The sequence below is a fragment of the Apodemus sylvaticus genome, chromosome 19 (assembly GCF_947179515.1).
Source record: "Apodemus sylvaticus chromosome 19, mApoSyl1.1, whole genome shotgun sequence".
In the NCBI taxonomy this organism is placed as follows: Eukaryota; Metazoa; Chordata; class Mammalia; order Rodentia; family Muridae; genus Apodemus; species Apodemus sylvaticus.
In genome coordinates, this window is record NC_067490.1 from 39839116 (window position 1) to 39857429 (window position 18314).

Genomic DNA, 18314 nt, shown 5'->3' on the forward strand with positions numbered 1-18314 from the left:
CATCCTTTCATGCTTAAAGTCTTGGAGAGAACAGGAATTCAAGGCCCATACCTAAACATAGTAAAAGCAATATACAGCAAACCGGTAGCCAGCATCAAACTAAATGGAGAGAAACTTGAAGCAATCCCACTGAAATCAGGGACCAGACAAGGCTGCCCCCTTTCTCCTTATCTTTTCAATATTGTACTTGAGGTACTAGCTCGGGCAATTCGACAACATAAGGAGGTCAAAGGGATACAAATTGGAAAGGAGGAAGTCAAACTATCATTATTTGCAGACCTCAATCATTAATTAAGAAAATGCCCTACAGATTCTCCTATAGACTGATCTTATGGAGGCATTATCTCAATTGAGGCTCCCTCCTCTCCAGCAATTCTGTTGTTTCAAGTTGACATAAAGCTAGCCAGCACAGCGAGATTCTGTCATGTGATCTTGCTAAACATTTACTTCCCAAGTTCACCATTTTCCTTTGAACTTTTGACTTCATTTTCTTTAGTGATCAGTGGTATTCTATTTCTTATAACTGCTAAATTTTCATTATTCATTCATCTGTTGATGGATAACTAGGTTTATTTCAATTCTTTGGAGCAGAACTAAACATGGCTGTGTAAACATTCCTATGATATATGGAATTCTCTAGGAGTATGGCAAGAGTGAAACAAGAGGCTCACATGCTAGCTTTATTTTTAAGTTTTGGAGAAATATGCAAACTGATTGACATAAGAGCTGTATTAATTTTTTGCCCCATCAACAGAGAATAAGGGTTCCTTTCTCTCCACATTCTCTCCAACATTTGTTGATAATAGCCATTCTGACTAGTATCTCAAAGTAATTTTAATTTGTATTTCTCTGTTGTCTAGGTCTATTAGATACTTTAAAATTGGTTATTAGCCATTTGTATTTCTTAAAAAACCTTTCTACAGGCAATTTGCTCATTTGCTGATTGGCAGTTTTATTCTCTTGGTATTTAATTTCTACACTTTGTAAATTCTGGATATTAGCCCCTTGTTTGAAGCACAGCCAATGAAGATATTAAAAAATATTAAATTTTCATGTAGTCTTATCAGTTTTATGCTCTTGGTATTCTATTTTAAAAGTTCGTGCTTGTCCTAATATCTTAAAGGGTATCCCCAGTGTTTTCTTAAATTTCAGTATTTCAGGTTTTAAATCAAGGTTGTGGATCCATTTCCAGCTGATTATTGAACAAGGTGAAAGATAAGACTCTTCACTTCATTCTTCTGCAGGTAGAAAGGCAAGGTTGCCAGTTCCATTTGTTGGATAGATTCTCTTTCATTCAAAGTATGTTTTTGTCTTTGTCAAAAATTAAATGAGGATAGCCTTGCTGTTTTATTTCTTCCATTTATTCTGTTGATCTTTCCATCTATGTTTATGGAAGTACAAGGCTGTCTTTGTCACTATAGCTCTATGGCATAATTTGAGGTTGGGTATTGTGATATCTTCAACATTGATCTTATTCCTTAGAATTGCTTTGAGTATTTGTGGTCTTTTGTTGTTCTATGAATTACTATACAATTTTTTTCTAAGCCTGTGAAATATGGCTTTTTTTTATAGGTATTGCCTTAGTTCCATATATTAATTTTTGGTAATATAGATAGTTTTGCAATGTTAATTCTGCATATCCAGGGATACACACTATTTTTTCATCACCAAGTATTTTCTGTGATTTCTTTTTTAAGTATCTTGAAATTTTTGTTGTAGAGGTCTTTCATTTCTTTGGTTGGATACATTGCTAAATGCTTAATTTTAGGGGAGTTATTTTGAATAAAACAATTTTTCCTGATTTCTTCCTCAGAGAATAGTTTGTTGGTTGTAACTTTAATTTTTAAAATTTTACTTTTAATGATGGTTTTTAAATGTTTTAACCTTTTTTGTAACACACCAGAGGTGGTGGAAAAGAAAGTATATGGGAGGAGAGGGGAGTGGACCTGTTTAGAAAGGTTCTTTGGAGCAACTCTTATCTGTCTGGCAATTGGCAGTTTGGTTCACAGGTTGGCAGTGGCAGCTCAATCCACTGGCAAACACTTCACGGATATGTCAGCAGTCCAGTTCAGTAGAGTCTGGTTAAGCAACAATGGTGACAGGATCTAGCAAAGACAGCCACACTTCACCCTCCTCTGTAGTCAACAGGAAGGGCCAACAGGAACACCAGGAGAAGTTCTCAGCTGTGCCTCTCTCAGGGAATCAAAGATCAGTGAAGATATGAGACCTATAAGTGTTACACAGGTAGCTGTGGCAGGATTTTCCCTGTCCAATCTATTTAAGTAGTAGTGCAGCAGAAAGCCTGCCACTAGACAGGGAAAAAGGGGGAGGAGCTAAGAGTTAGATAGACAGTGACTCAGAAGGAGGAGGAGGAAGCAAGATGGAGACAGATGGACAGGAAGATACAGATTCTCCATGGTGTTAAATTGCCATAGGTAGATATGATATCATAAAGGGATAATTGGGATAACTCATCTAATCTAGTTGGGCAGCTTTAATCATTATCAATTGGTTCCTAAATTATTGTATTGACATTTTGTGAATTGAGAATTTATTGATATATGATGGATTATAATCTGACTGGTTAATTATAAGCTTCAAGAGTTTTGTTTTACTGGGTTACTGGAAGGTGGGACTGCCACCCACAGGGAGATTATGGCTGAGAGGGTACTGGAGGCACCGAGGCAGTGAACTGAAGCTGGGAAGACTGTGATCAGTTGCTGCATGGGGCTAGCCATGGAGTCTAGCCATGGAGGCAGCAGAGAGGGCAGAGAGTAGCTGGATGGAGTGCAGGAACTTGGTGGTTAACTTTTTAATATTTCCTGCAACAGCTAGATGTACCAGAACGCCAAGCTTTGTCTTTGTCACTCCATGGAGTCCTACTTATACCCTCCAAACATCATGTGTCCTCCACCTGCTCTTGCTTCAGCAAGTGTATCTAATCAGCCTGAGTCTGCAGAAGTGGCAAGAAGCTGCAGCACACCACTAGAAGTCTTTTTGGTACATTTCTCTCTATGGAGTCCCAACAAATGCAGCTCAACTACACAATGTAAGGCAGACCAATATATGTGTGTCATTAGCAAAACATCTTTTACATATTTATTTTAGTAGAACATCCTCTCTCCTGTGTCTGCTTCAGTGAAATGCTCCCTTACAAGTCTTAGCCTTTCAAACCTGTGTCCACTTTAATAAAACATTCTTTTATGTGTTTCCTCCTGCAAAAAACCCATCCTACCGACTTTCCAAAGAACCCTTAAGTTTCCACTTTAGTTAGTATAAAAAAAGGCTACTTTTAAATGTTGATTTTGTATACTGAAACTTTACTGCAATTGCTTATTTATGTCCATGGGTTCTCTAGTAGACACTATTTTGGTTTAAGTAAAGAATCTTATCATCAGAAAATTGGGAGACATTTGACGTTTTTCTTTCCTAGTGATATCCATTTTGTCTGTTGCTTGTTCAGTTTCTATAACTGAGACTCAGAAAACTATATGGAAGGGTAGAGGGAGAATGGACATCATTGTTTCATGTCTGATTTTAGCAGACATGCTCTCAATACATCTCAATTTAATATAATGTTGTCTATATGCTTGCTGTATAGATGCTTTATTATTTTGAAGCATTTTCTATATATTTTTAAAATTTCTAGAACCTTTGTGTCCTGAATGATGTTGAAATTGGTCAAATTCCTTTCAATTGAAATAAATCTGTGGTTTCTGTCCTTGAATGTGTTTATAGGGTGATATACATTTACTGTTTTGTTTTGTTTTGTTTTGTTTTGACAGTGTTTCTCTGTGTAGCACTGGATGTTCCGGTCCTTGCAGTAGATTAGATTAACACTGAACTCCACCTGCCTCTGCCACCTGAATGGTTGGATTGAAAGCATGTTTACCATGCCTAACTTAATCTTCTTACTGTTTTTAAATTCAGTTTGCAAGCATTTTATTAAGGAATTTTAGATCTAAGGCCTTCTACCCTGGTAAGTTTTAAGGGTTTGCCGAGTCATTCTGTGTGACATTGTTGTTTCAATCTCAACTGTGAAGGCTAACCTGAGGCTGGATCTTCTAAGCCTGTACATTTGAATGTTTGTTACCCAGTTGATAGAACTGTTTGGGAAGGATTAGGAGGTGTGGCCTTGTTGGAGGAGGTGCGTCACTGGTGATGGGCTTTGAAGTTTCAAAAGCCATGTAGTTTCACTTAGCTCTCTCACTCAGTGCTTCTGAATTAAAATGTAATCTCTCAGTTACTGCTCTAGCACCAAGAATGCCTGCCTGCCATGATGACTCATGTGTTCATCCTATGAAACTGTAAGCGTCTCTCCCACAAAACTCTTCTATAAGTTGTATTGATTATGATGTCTTATTATAGCTACAAAAAGGTAAATAAAATATAAAATCTAGTTTTTAAATGAAAAATTTGCATACAATATGTTTTTCATATTTTTCTTCCCCTAACTTTGGCCAGATCCTCCTCTCTTCACCTCCCTACCCACCCAAAGCTATGATTCTCTCTCTCTTTCTTTCTTTCTATCTTCTTTTTCTCTCTTTCTCTCTTTTTCTCTGTCTCAATCTCTCTCCTTTTAAAAAAACCCACAAAGCAAAGTAACAAGAAAAAGAATAAAACAAAAATGCCCAAACAGAATAAAACAAACAAACAAACAAAAACCTCCCACAATACAGTAAGAAGTCACAGAGTTTGTTTTGTGTTGGAAAACTCTTCCTGGGCATTTCCCACCCAAGAATGGTTGAGATACCCAATGGCTCTCCACTAGAGAAAACTGATTGTCCTGTCAGCAGGAATCAAATGCAGAAAGATTCTTGGTTAGTGTCAGGACTCCATGTGCATTTTGCCTTCTCAGCACTGGGAACCTAATCTGATTTGACCTTGTACTTGTCCTGTGCATGCTGCCACAGTCTCTTTAAATTAAAATGTGCATCAGTCATGTTGTATCTGAAAGACGTAGTTTCCTTGGAATTATCAATCACCTCTGGTTCTTAGAATCTTTCTACCTCCTCTTCTTAATAGATTCCTGAGTCCTGAGGCAAGGGTTTAATGGAGATATCCCATTTAAGACTGAGTATTCTAGTCTCTGACTTTCTGCACTTTGTCTAGTTGTAAGTCTCTGTGTTAGCTTGTGTCTATTACAAGAAGAAGCTTCTCTGATGATGAATGAGACACTGATCTATGAGTATAGCAGAATGTAGTGAGGAGTCATTTTATTGCCTTTATTTATTTATTTATTTATTTATTTATTTATTTATTTATTTGGTTAGTTTCCCCCTAGGCCAATGTCTTATATAGTCTCAAGTTCTTGGCTACCTAAGCAGTGTCAAGCATGTGTTTCATTTCATGCAATAGGCTTTAAACCCATTGAAAACATGCTTTATTACTGACATAACATTTGTTCCTCTGTTGTTTCAGTATATTTTACAGGCAGGTCACTGTCGTAGGTTGCAGGGTTTGCAGCTGAGTGATTTTGATGGCTATTCTTAGTTGTGGACTTGACTACATTTGGAATTATTTTAAAAATCTAAAACTGTAGGAGAATACTTGTGAGGGCCTTTTGCTTAATATGAAGTGAGAAGATCCACTACTAAATCAGATCTTTTGAGATAAGAAGACACATCTTTTATTCAGATTTTTTGAGGTGGAAAGGCCCACCCTAATCTCAGTCATACCTTTTGCTGGAAATGTATATAAGGATATGGGAGAAGAAGGAAAATGGAAGAAGGCAGGTTTTACTGTTATATTGACATTATAGCCTACTTCTTTTTTTATTTTTTATTGAATTTATTCTTCATTTACATTTCCCTTTCCTGGTTTCCCCCCTCCCTGAAAACACCTAACCCATCCTCCCACACCCTGCCTCCAAGAATATTATAGCCTACTTCTTTGGAATTCTGGTGTATACTGTAAATGAGCTGAGAAATCTAGCCTTGTGGACCGAAGACTTTGTGTTCTTGGGCCTTCTGTTCTTAGATACCCATATTGGATTAGCTTAATCAGCTGTAAATCATCTGATTAAGTCATATGTATATATATGTATATATATATATATACATATATATGTGTGTGTGTACATATATATGTATATACAAATAAAACAAAACGTATAGAACACTATATATAACATTCTATAAGTTCTATTATTCTAGAGAGCCCTGGCTAACTAATACAGTGATATTAATAAAAATGTAGCATAGTTATATAATGGAATTTTTTCTTAGTTATCAAGAAAAATGTAATTATGAAACTTTCAGGTAAATAAATAGAGCTAGAAAGATTACACTGAGCAAGATAACTAACACCCCAAAAGATAACTATTGAGTGTTTTCTATTATATGTGAGTACTAGCTTTTAAGCTTTTGATATGTGTACTACAAACAAAATAAATATATAGAGGTTATATACTTAAACAAATATATATAAAAGCTAGGTACTTAGTAAGGGACCTGGTAAAGGAGATGATTTCTCAAGAAAAGGAAAATAGAATTTAGAGTTATGAAGAAATAAAAAGAAACTAGAATAGGGGGTTAAATAGGAAGTAGGTAAGAGGTCAAGGTAAAAAATCCATGAGGCTCTGCCAATTGCCCAGAGTCCAACTAGAAGCATTTGTGCTTTGGAATTGACTTTTGATTTTGAATTTATCCCATGTTCTTCCTGCCTTTATGGATGCTTGATGAAAGGTTCTGTTATTTCTGCCTTGGTCTATGAGTTGTTTTGCTTGTGTTACTTTTAGAATTATTTTTTTCATATTGTATTTTTATACCCTGACTTTTTGAAATATCATTCATGCTCCTTAATCTTTTCCTCATATGTTTGTTTGCATTATTTTCCAAACTTTCCCCTCTATTCTTGAAATTCATTCTTCCATGTGATCTTGTCTGTTGATGATTATGCCCATTGTGGTTTTTATTTGTTTAATCATTTCCTTCATATCAAGTATTTCTTATAGTGGGTTGGCCTGATGCTGCTTGTATTCTAATGCTAATATTAGTTCCTCAAGACCTGGTTGCCCCAGAAATAATAGCGGTCCACTTGTTGAACTATGTGACCTTGCCCCCAAGTTATTTCTGATTGGTGAATAAAGATGTTGACAGGCAATAGCTGTCACGGAAGAAGAGATATAGGCAGGCTTTAGGGTTCCTAGGTCTGAAGGATCAGAGGAGAACCCCTGAGTGAGAGAAGAAAGTAAGGAGGAGGAGAAGTTGCCATGGGTTAGGTGAGTCATAAAAATGTCATCCTGAGGGCTGGCCAGTTGCAGTTAAGAGCAGACCAGATGAAATAATAGTAAATAATAACTTGGGGTTATCAAAAGTAGATTCTAATTGCATAGAGAGTAGATATCTGTCCAGTTCTTTTGCTTGTTAAAGCTTATTGTAAATAATAAAAGTTGTGTGAGTCTTTACCTGGGAACTGAATGATTAAAGGTGGGGGAGAAACCCAAGATTGAGATTATTAATTTCTACACAAATTTCTGTTGAGAGAGAGAGAGAGAGAGAGAGAGAGAGAGAGAGAGAGAGAGAGAGAAAGAGAGAGAGAGTTGATTTCTTTTATTTTTTGAGACAGAATATTACTATGTAACCCTGACTATCCTGGAACTCATTATGGAGACCAGCCCCTCCCCGCCTCTCTCTGTATTTCTGGCGGGCCAAGAACTCACTATGTAGATCAAGCTGACCTCATATTCACAGAGATCTCCCTGCTGCTGCTTCCTGAGTTCTGGAATTAAAGGTTTATACTGCTCCACATAGCTGATGTCAGACCTTTTGTTAACGCCATTATTGTATTTTATCTTTAGGATTGCTTTGTCTACTCATAGTCTTTTGTGTTTCTATAAACATTTTAATGGTTTTATTTATTTGTTTTTTGGTCCCATCTAGAAAATAATTGGAATTCTGGTGATAATTGTGTTAAATATGCAGTTTACCTTTTGTAATAAAGTCATTTTTACAATATGAATTCTCTTATCCCATGGACACAGGAAGTCTTTCATCTCCTAGTGTCTTTTTCAATATCTGTCTTCAGTATTTCAATGTTTTCATTGTAGATGTCTTTCACCTTCTTGGTTAGATTTATTTCTACATATTTTTTGTTTATTTTTTAATTGGTTTATAGCTTTTGTGAATGGGAATTGTAGCACACACCTGCTATGAAGAAATAGAAGGATCAGAAGTTCAAGGTCACCTTCAACAATAGAGTAAAGTTAACCCCATTCTGGCCTATATAAAGTTGTGCCAGAAAACAAAAGCAAACAAACAAACAAACAAACAAACAAAATAAGAACAACTATTAAGGCCTAGGTAACTATTAGCTGTCTAGTCTGCCATTTTGTGTTACTACTTATGTTATAAGGGAACTTTTTCATATGTTGCTATTGCTGTTACTAAGAAACTTTCTCATGCCCAGGTTGATTGTATATTCTGTTATATTCTATATTCTTAAAATCCAATTACAAAAGAAGACAGTTAGAACAGCTTTATATAGTTAGCCATAATATGTTTGGACCACCACCCAGAAGCACTTCCTCCACTTGTGTATGAGCTATTATGGTATTTGCTTTTATAAGCTGCCCCTGGGATGACTTAATGTCATGGTTCAACTCCCAAGTCTGGACCATGACACTCATTGATCAGTCTAGGGCTGTATGCTCAGCCTATCCATGTCTGACTGAGATCAGTGTTCCTGTAGTTTGTGGGGTGACTCCTGGACCCCAACAACATAAGAGAGACACCTGCACCAATATAAGAAACTATTTGGAATAAGACCTCCATTTTGAGCAGGTGTTGAATAAGCTTTACATTCCCAAGACCTCCCTGGGAACTGACATCCTACTTGGCAGAACGAGACATGTATATGAGTAACTGACATTCTGGATGGGAAGTGAAGACATGAATATTAATCAAGACAAGTACCATCCTGGTTTGTCCTGACCCGCAGGAGAGTCAACAGGATTCCCGGACCATCTAGGAGAGGACGAGAGACAAGAGACGTGAGAGACAGACAGCAAGACAGTATTCTGATCAAGGTGTCAAACTTTATTGTTTTACACACTGCAATATAAAGGAAAGCAAGCAGGATGTAGGGAGGGGGTATGAGGAGGCAAACATTGTCTCCGGGGAACAGTCTCTTAGAAGGCAAGCACTAAACATTGTCTCTAGAAAGTAGTCTCTTAGAATTTTCTCTCAGAATCTCATAACAAAGCTGGCTTGGGCTTCAAGGAAGCTGGCAAACTAAAATGATCATGAGGAGGTGAAGTGGAAAGAGATTGTTATAGTAACCTAACTGCAGGTGAGCTCTGTTTGTTCTAACCAACATGAGCTCCATATGTGTTGACCAACTTGATATTTGCAAAACTGAAAGGTAATAATTTTCCTTCTAAAGGCAGGCTTGAGCATGTGAGAGGGCTGGAGGGAGGAGGTTTTGAGATCTAAGTGAGAATGGCTCCTGGCACTGGTTGACAAGCAAAGTCATGAATTTCAGACAAGGCAAATCACCTGCCAGAGTTGAATACTCTAACTGATGGGATCAGGGTGAATGTACAACAAAGGCATGTTCCTAAGGAACTACCCTACCACTAAATCCCAATTGGTAGATAAACTTGGCAAAGATGTTTGTAGATTTCAGGCTTAAAAATCCCTGTCTTGATTCAGTGTCGTGGATTGGCTCCCAAATCTGGACCGTAGTCCTGATTGATCAATCCTGGGGGTATATGCACAGACTGTCCCAGTTTGATTGAGGTCAGTGCTCCTGACCCCAACATCAACAACAAGCAAGAAAGAAAATGAGATTGGACGAGAACTGTGCAAAAGGAGAAGGAACAATTCTTGATGCTCAAATGGGGCTGGAGATAGTTCATGTTTCTCCCACTGAACTAAAAAACCACATAATCCATGCACTGACAGGGAGATTTGTCAGAATACTAGCACCCACTAATGGCTGCTCTGATCCCATACAACAAACCCAACAGCCAAGCATGGGAAATTAAGCTATTTCCCTAAGTTAATGGCATCACAAAGAAGTCTTAAAATTACTTACAAAAATATAGCTTCTAATTACACAAAATTTAGTATCTGACAAGCAGAAGAATATCAAGCCAAAATGAGTACGAAAAAACTGTCAAAAAGAGATGAACTGATAAATTATAGTGATGATGATAAATTGTTGCATAAATTAAGAGTGTTGGGAGAGAATTATAACCATGGTTACCAGGTTAAGTAAGTACAGGAAGTATTAAACATGGCATCAAAAACATAAAGAAGACTCAAATAGAACTTCAGAAGAGGAAACACTTATCTGAGAAAAAATAAGCAGAAGAAAAGATTAGTGTATTTGATAACTATGAAGGCTATTCTTGACTGTCCACTTGACTACATCTGGAATGAAATCCATGAACCTGAGTATACCTGAGAGAATTTTTCTTAATTAAATCATTTGAAGTGGGAAGACTCACTTTTGACTCAGTTGTTTTGAAGTGGGAAGAGTCACCTTTATTCTCAGCCACATCTTTTACTGGCAGTCTATATAAACTATGTGGAGGATAGAAGTCTCTGTCTTTGCCTTCATGGTGTCACTCTGGCTTGCAACTCCATTCATTCTGTGGCAATAGAGCCAACTTCTTCAGGATTACAGTGTATGCTGAAGATAGCTGAGACATCCAGCCTCATGGACAATTCTTAGACTTGGTTGGTCACCAGTAATATTGGACTAGTTGGATCACAGCCTATAAGCCATTGTAACCAAGCCCCTTCATACACACACACACACACACACACACACACACACACACACACACACATACACACACACACACTCCTTCAGTTCTATTCCTCTAGAGAATCCTGACTAATACAATGATATAGCAATTGAAGGTACTCAGTATGTATCCTAAAGAGATACTATCTGGAACAAAAAGAGAAGAGAAATCACTGTGCTTTGGGCAGCCATGACCTTAATAATCTTGTGAATCTGGTTCCCAGAAGAGAGAAGAGAGAGAGAGAGAATAACTGAAGATGTAATTTAACCAAGTTATGAGAACCATAAGTCCATACACCCAAGAAGTTCAATGAATTCCCAAATATGAAAGGTGAGACAGTTGGAGAATGGCCCAGGAGTTGAGTGCTTGCTGGTCTTCTCAAGACCACAGCTTAGTTCCTAGCCTTCATGGTGGGCAGCTCATATCCAGTACCAGGTAATTAAGCATAATTTTCTGGTGTTGTGCAAAAGTGTGCGCATGTGTCCGTGTGTGTGTGTGTGTGTGTGTATGCACGTGCATCTGTGTGTGTAAATTTTTTTTTATGGTTAGAAACTGTAAGTTTTTTTTGATATATTTTTATTTACATTTCAAATGATTTCCCCTTTTCTGGGTCCCCACTCTCCATAAGTCCCGTAAGTCCTCTTCACTCCCCCTGTTCCTCCATCTACCCCTTCCCACTTCCCTTTTCTGGTATTCCCCTATACTGTTGCATTGAGTCTTTCCAGAATAGGGGCCACTCCTCCATTCTTTTTGGACATCATTTAATAAGTGGATTATGTCTTGGGTATTCCAAGTTTCTAAGCTAATATCCACTTATCAGTGAGTGCATACCATGATTGATCTTTTGAGACTGGGTTACCTCACTTAGTATGATGTTCTCCAGCTCCATGCATTTGTCTAAGAATTTCATGAATTCATTGTTTCTAATGGCTGACTACTACTCCATTGTGTATATATACATTTTTTGCATCCATTCTTCTGTTGAGGGATACCTGGGTTCTTTCCAGCTTCTGGCTATTATAAATAGGGCTGCTATGAACATAGTGGAGCATGTGTCCTTTTTGCATGTTGAAGAATCCTCTGGGTATATGCCCAGGAGTGGTATAGCAGGGTCCTCAGGAAGTGGCATGCCCAGTTTTCTGAGGAATCGCCAGACTGATTTCCAAACTGGTTGCACCATCTTGCAGTCCCACCAGCAGTGAAGGAGTGTTCTGCTTTCTCCACATCCTTTTTTTAAGAGAGGAATGTGCCCTTCCCCAGCCTTGAGCAGGCTGAACAGACCTTGAGTGCTTGCCAAAAAGGACCTTAGTGACCTGGTTGGAGTCATCAGCCTTGATTGCACATGCCACTTCCTACAGGAAATTAGAAGAATAGACTGCCCACTGTAATCCAACTGAAACAAAGGATGGGTCTGTGGGCTTGCTCTATATAAACTCAGTGCTGAATATTACACTTGGAACCTTGATCAGAACCTTCCTTGTCTTGGCTTCATTCTTCTCTCACCCTCCACCCCTGTCTCTTTTCATTCCCATCCTCCCTTTCAGGTAAACCCAGTTCATCCATAGCTGCTGGATGGCTACAGGTGGTACTCAAACAAGGGGTATGAAAATAGGAAGTCAGGGGAGATCAGTGAGAAATGCTATCTTCACTGGAGCTCCACAGAAAACAGAAGAAAAGTAACAGTATCCTGCACAGTAAGCAACAAACAGCACTAATGCTAAAGCTCGTTATAAATTTTATTTTATTTTATTTGGAGGCTATTGTTGTAGGAGGTGCAATAAGGGGATGCAGGCTAGGCTGAAGAAGTGTTCACATGATGCCAACTTCACCTAGTGGTGACAGCACAATGGGACAGGGGAATTCTATGTAGGCATTTGTCCTCAGCCAAGAGCTGCATCAGGAGAGAGGAGCAGGGTTTAAAAAACAGATGTTAGAAAAATTCTTAGATGTATGCTGTGCATGGTTCTCAGAAGTAGGAATGGTAAAAGCTATTTCAAAGCTCTCCTGGGGATAGGAGGAAATCAGGAGCCATCCTGCTTCTTCTCTGTCTCCTCCTGGAGATAAACAACAGATTCTCTTCCATCTCTGTCTACTGTCTGTCTTTGGTGCACCAATCGGTCCATATTTGTCAATTTATGTCTGTTTTTGTTTCTTTGTTTGAATTGCTGTTGCTCTATGTTTCATGTTTAAAAAAAATAGTAGTTAAAACTATCTGCTGGCTGTCTGCTCATTGATTTAGTATAACTTGTTTAAAAGGCAGCCTCAATTTGCACAGTAGAAACATTAAATTACCCTGTGAAAAATCTTTGTGACTATTTATTGAGTTCAGCAGTGACAAGGTGCTCTCTTCTTGAAATTATAGCTAGGAAAAGCAAGAAAATTTTGTTTAGTCAAAATATATAAGATGTTTGTAGCCACTTCATTTTTGTTTCTGACTGGTTTTAAAAATATAAATATGTTCTGCATGTCTTCGTTATAGAGTATTGGCTTCTAAGCTATTTGGTATGATTAAAAATTTGTACCATTGGTAAGAGAAAGTTAGCTTAAAACTGGTAACTCAGGGTTGGAGTCATTCTAACAATAACATGGCATAAGGCAATCCAGGAAAACAGGTCTCTGAAGAGACTTCTAAATTGGGATAATATTTTATGTAATTCTTATCCTAGAAACTAGACCAATGAAGGATAGGACTTCAAACGATATCTCTTTAATGAGGTATTAATGCTATACTGTCATGCATTCATATATAAGAACTGGCAACCAAACTTTGTAATGAGTAAGTAATGCTCTTGGTATTGATTTTAAAGAGAATGGATTGTTTAAACCTTGGTTTCGTCTTCTAAAATTATGGGTGTGCTCTAATATTGCAAAAGAAACTTAGAAATACAGTTAAGCTGGCAGTGTTCCATTGGCTGCAGTTTGCAGTTTGATCAAAGGCTCAGGATTCTAACTCATACATATCTACAATTTAAAAAATTAAGCAAGTGGAGATTGTACCAGGGTTTCTGAAGGGTTGATGAGGCTATGGAACTTGTGGGGTCATTGCAGCCTGGCTTGCCTACTCTAGCTGCCATTCCAGGAAATACTTATAGAATTATTATGGATTTGGAAGATTCTTTTTATACTGTTCATTTGCATCCTGGTGACTGGGAGGTTTGCATTTAGTGAGCTTGCTTGTAATTTTGAAGAGCCATGAAACGATTTCATTGGAAAGTTTTGCCTCAAGGAATGGCTAATAGACCCACATTATGAAAAAAAAAAAATTGTCTCTGCTTCAATACAAAAAGTTAGGACTTTGAATCTTTCAGTGTATATTATTCCATTATATGGATGGTATTTTATTAGCTGATCCCTCTGAAGGAGTTTTACTACAAGCCTTTGCTCTTCTTATACAACAAGCTTTAAAATTTTGGAGTAGTTGTTGCTCCAGAAAAGATTCAAAGGCGATATCTTTCAATATTTGGGGCCTCAGTTACATCCTAAACAAATTGTAGCACAGAAGGTTAAAATAAGAAAAGATAGTTTGTTTTAAATGATTTTCAAAATTGTTAGATGTTAATTGCCTAAGGCCAAGCCTTAAGCTTGCCACAAGAGAACTTAAAACTCTGTTTGATATTCCCCAAGAGGAATGAAAATCCTAATTCCCCTCAACAATTAACTGATCAGGGACAAATAGCTTTGCAGAAAGTAGGGGAAGTTATTAGCCAACAACACATACATTATATAGACTATGATCAATTGTTGGCTGCTTACATTATTACTATTCATGTGCCTGCAGCAATCCTTTGACAAAAGGGACCATTAATGTGGATTCATCTTTCTTCATCTCCAAGTAAAGTTTGAACACCATATTATGAAGCTGTTGCAATGCAGAATGATAGGATAAAATTGTGAAAATATTTTGGAAAGAATGTCTTAAGAACCTGATAATATATTTATTCCTTATTCCAAATAGCAATTAAATTGGTTACTGTAGAATACTGATATTTGGCCTACTGCATGTGTAAAATTTTCAGGCAAATTTGATAATCATTATTCAAAAGACAAGTTGTTAGAATTCACCTCTATACATGCTTTTGTATTTCCTGTAAATTTATGCATGCAGCCCATAGAAAAATGTGCTTACTGTATTTACAGATGGCTCATCTAATGGAAAGGCAGTATATATAACTGGATTACATGTTCATTCTCTTGAGTTTCCCCCTGCTTCAGCACAAATAATTGAATTATGTCTTGTAGCACTGTTTTTGAAATGTTGAAAAATCAAGATTTTAATTTGTATACTGGTAGTCAATATGCATACCTTATGGTTTGCAATTACTTAAAATTGTTCCCTTTTTAGATACCACTAATTCTCAAGTTTTGCAATTATTTATGCAAAATACAGCTTAATTTAAGAAAACACACTGTTTCTTAACTTTATAGGACATTTAAGAACTCATACTGGATTGCCTGGACCCTTTAGGGCGATGCCATAGCAGATTTGTATACCAGGTAGATTATAGGCCTTACAGGAACAATTAGCCAAACAATCTCATTCTTTACATCATCAAAATAGTAATAGTTTGAGACAACAATTTGGTATTTCTGGAAAATATGTACATCGAATTGTAAAGACTTGTTCTCAGTGTCTTCAATTTCTTCAAGTACCACTTCAAGAAAGGACTTGTACCTAATCGATTACAGCAAATGGACAATAGTTCTATTTCCTTATTATCCTAAAAGACAAGGTATTATGGAACAAGCCCATGGAACTTTAAAACAATATCTTCATAAAAAACAAAAATGTAGGAATGATTAACACCCTCCACCCCCCCACCCCCCATGCACCACAAAATTATTTAAATTATTCATTTTACTTTAAAAATTTAAAATTTGGTTGCCAAGGAACCCTCTGTGGGAGGAGCGGCTATGGGAACTTCTGCCCTGGTTTTGCAAGAAAAAAATTATGAGCTCCATAGAACAGCAATAGATACGCATATAGGAAGGAAAGAAACCTCTATTTCCTATTTGCAAGAATTTCTAACCTCCTTGTCTGAGGCAACAGAATGTCCCTTCCCCCACAGCATTGAGCTGGGCTTTTCAGCCCATTCCATCAGCCTGTGACATTCCTGGCCGCCAGCCCCCAAGCCATCCGCTTGTGTTATCCCTGGCCTTTGTTCTTCTGAGAACAATACAGCTGCTTTCACCTGGAAATCAAGGCAGCTTCAGGGCAGTCTCACCTGGAAACATCCCTGACCTGTAAGACATGAAGTCCTTTAATCCCGGCAGGCAACCCGCTGAGAAGAGGAGCTCTCCTTGAAGTCTGGGGGCAAGGTTTTATTCTAAAGGCTATATATTGGACTAAATATTAGTAAAGCTTTGTCTCGATTGGCTAATGTCGTCCTGACTCATTTCTCTTTTGTCACCTCCCTGTTTATCCCCAGAATTCTCTTCCAGGTCTCCAGTTCACCTGTAGTTGCTGGCAACTACAACAGCATTCCTTCAAAACAGGAGAGGACTTGATCTTTTATTCCTTCAACAGGAGGGACTATGTACATCCTCCATGAAGAATGCTACTTTTACATCGAACATTCAGAAATAGTAAAGGATTCTATGGCTAAAGTTCATGAAGGACTAGCCAAAAGGAAAAGATGAAAAGGACAGAATCAGGATGGTTTGGATCCTGATTCTCCACTTCCCCTTGGCTTTACAACTTTAAATTCTACAATACGTGGACCATTAATTACAATCGTGTTGCTTTTACCTTTTGGACTTTGTATCTTAAACAGATTTATTGCCTTCACATAGGATTGAGTTCAGCAAGCTGAGCTATTCGCCATGACAGTTATTCATCACTATGAAGAAATGCATTGATTGCATATTCATATGTCCTTTGTGGCTTTGGTCTGAATGGGAAAGAGTGTGCTATAGAAGGCAGAGATATATAGTTAGAGACAGGTAAGAGAGCTCTTGAGCTCCTATCGACCTAAGACAGATATACGTCAATGCTATGTTTGTCCTCCATGATGGGTAAGAACAAGCAATATGGACATTGACCTAAGATAGGCACGGTGGCCTGGTCACTCTTTACCCTAAACAGGAGTATGAAAAATAAGTAAATCTTGTGACCACCATCCAGCTTTGGGTACTGCTTGTCTTGTCTTTACAAAACAAAAAAGGTTTAATTGTGTCCTTCCCCTGCCTTGAGCAGGCTCAACAGACCTTGAGTGCTGGTCACAATGGACCTTAACAACCTTGGTGGACCTAGGTTGTATGTGTAACTTCCCATAGGAACTTAGAAGAATAGACTGCCTGCTGACATTGCTTTGCAACATAATCCAGCTGAAACAAAGGATAGGTCTGTGGACTTGCCCTATATAAATGCAGTGCTGAATGTTAAACTTGGAGCCTTGATCAGAATCTTGTCTTGACTTCATTCTTCTCTCACACCCCACCCCCATCTCTTTTCATTTCCAGCCCCTCTTTCAGATAAATACAATTCAGTAAATACAATTTGCCCATGGCTGCTGAATGGCTACAGAGAAAAATCTTACAGGGAACGTACTGATTAAATTAGTTAAAGTTAGTGGTAAAAGATAAACATTTTGAAAGTATAAAAGAAAATACCTCATAGAGAGAGAAAGGAAGACGAGAATGATGGCTTCTTAGAAAGCATCTAAAAAAGGTGATACTGAGGCAGTATCCTTACACTGGGACAGGAACAAAATAGAGAAACAAAGCCATATCCAAGGCTGAGCATGGTGGCAAATGGCTGCAAATTACACTTGGCAGGGGAGGTGGAGTCAGAGGGAATCAAGAGTTCAGGGTCATCTTTGGTTTAATAGGGAGTTACAGGCCTGCCTGGGTTATATAAAACCTGTAGCACTCAAGCAACCAAACAAGTAAACCCCAAACCAAACAACAAGCTAGAATCCTGTTCCCAGCAAAACAAAAGACAAACAACAATGAAACCTTTCCAAAGCAAATTCTAAAGCCCCCTCTCAGCTATCAAATGTAAATATCAGATTCTTAAGGTAAAGTAAACAAAATTGTGAAAATATTTATAGATATAGAACCCAAAGTAGGTAGTCTCCATAATCTATAAACTAGCACATGGCTAATAAAATATCCCGGGACATCCGAAGATGGACTGTGCAATAAATATACAGCAGGTACACATTTTCTTTGTTTTGAGATAGAATCTGAAGTAGCTTGAAGTACATCAATCCTCCTACCTCACCTTTTGTAAAGTAGGATTACACATGTGTACTTCTATGCCTGGCTCAAAATTAAAAGCTCACACCTTTCCATTGCTTTGAGGATTTGGGAAAAGAAAGCCACCTTTCTATCCAACGAAATCGACTCCCATTTCTCCCCTATACAGTGATAACATAATACTGAAATCAGGGAAAGAGTTTACACACAAACATCTACAAACCGAATTCCTTATTAATGAGTTGTCAGGCATCCTAATTTAGAACTGATGAATAGAACACTTGATAAATTAAATTATATTAACATTATTAATGTCAGCCATTAAGAAGACAGAGTATCAGCAAGAATGTCTTTATGCTGG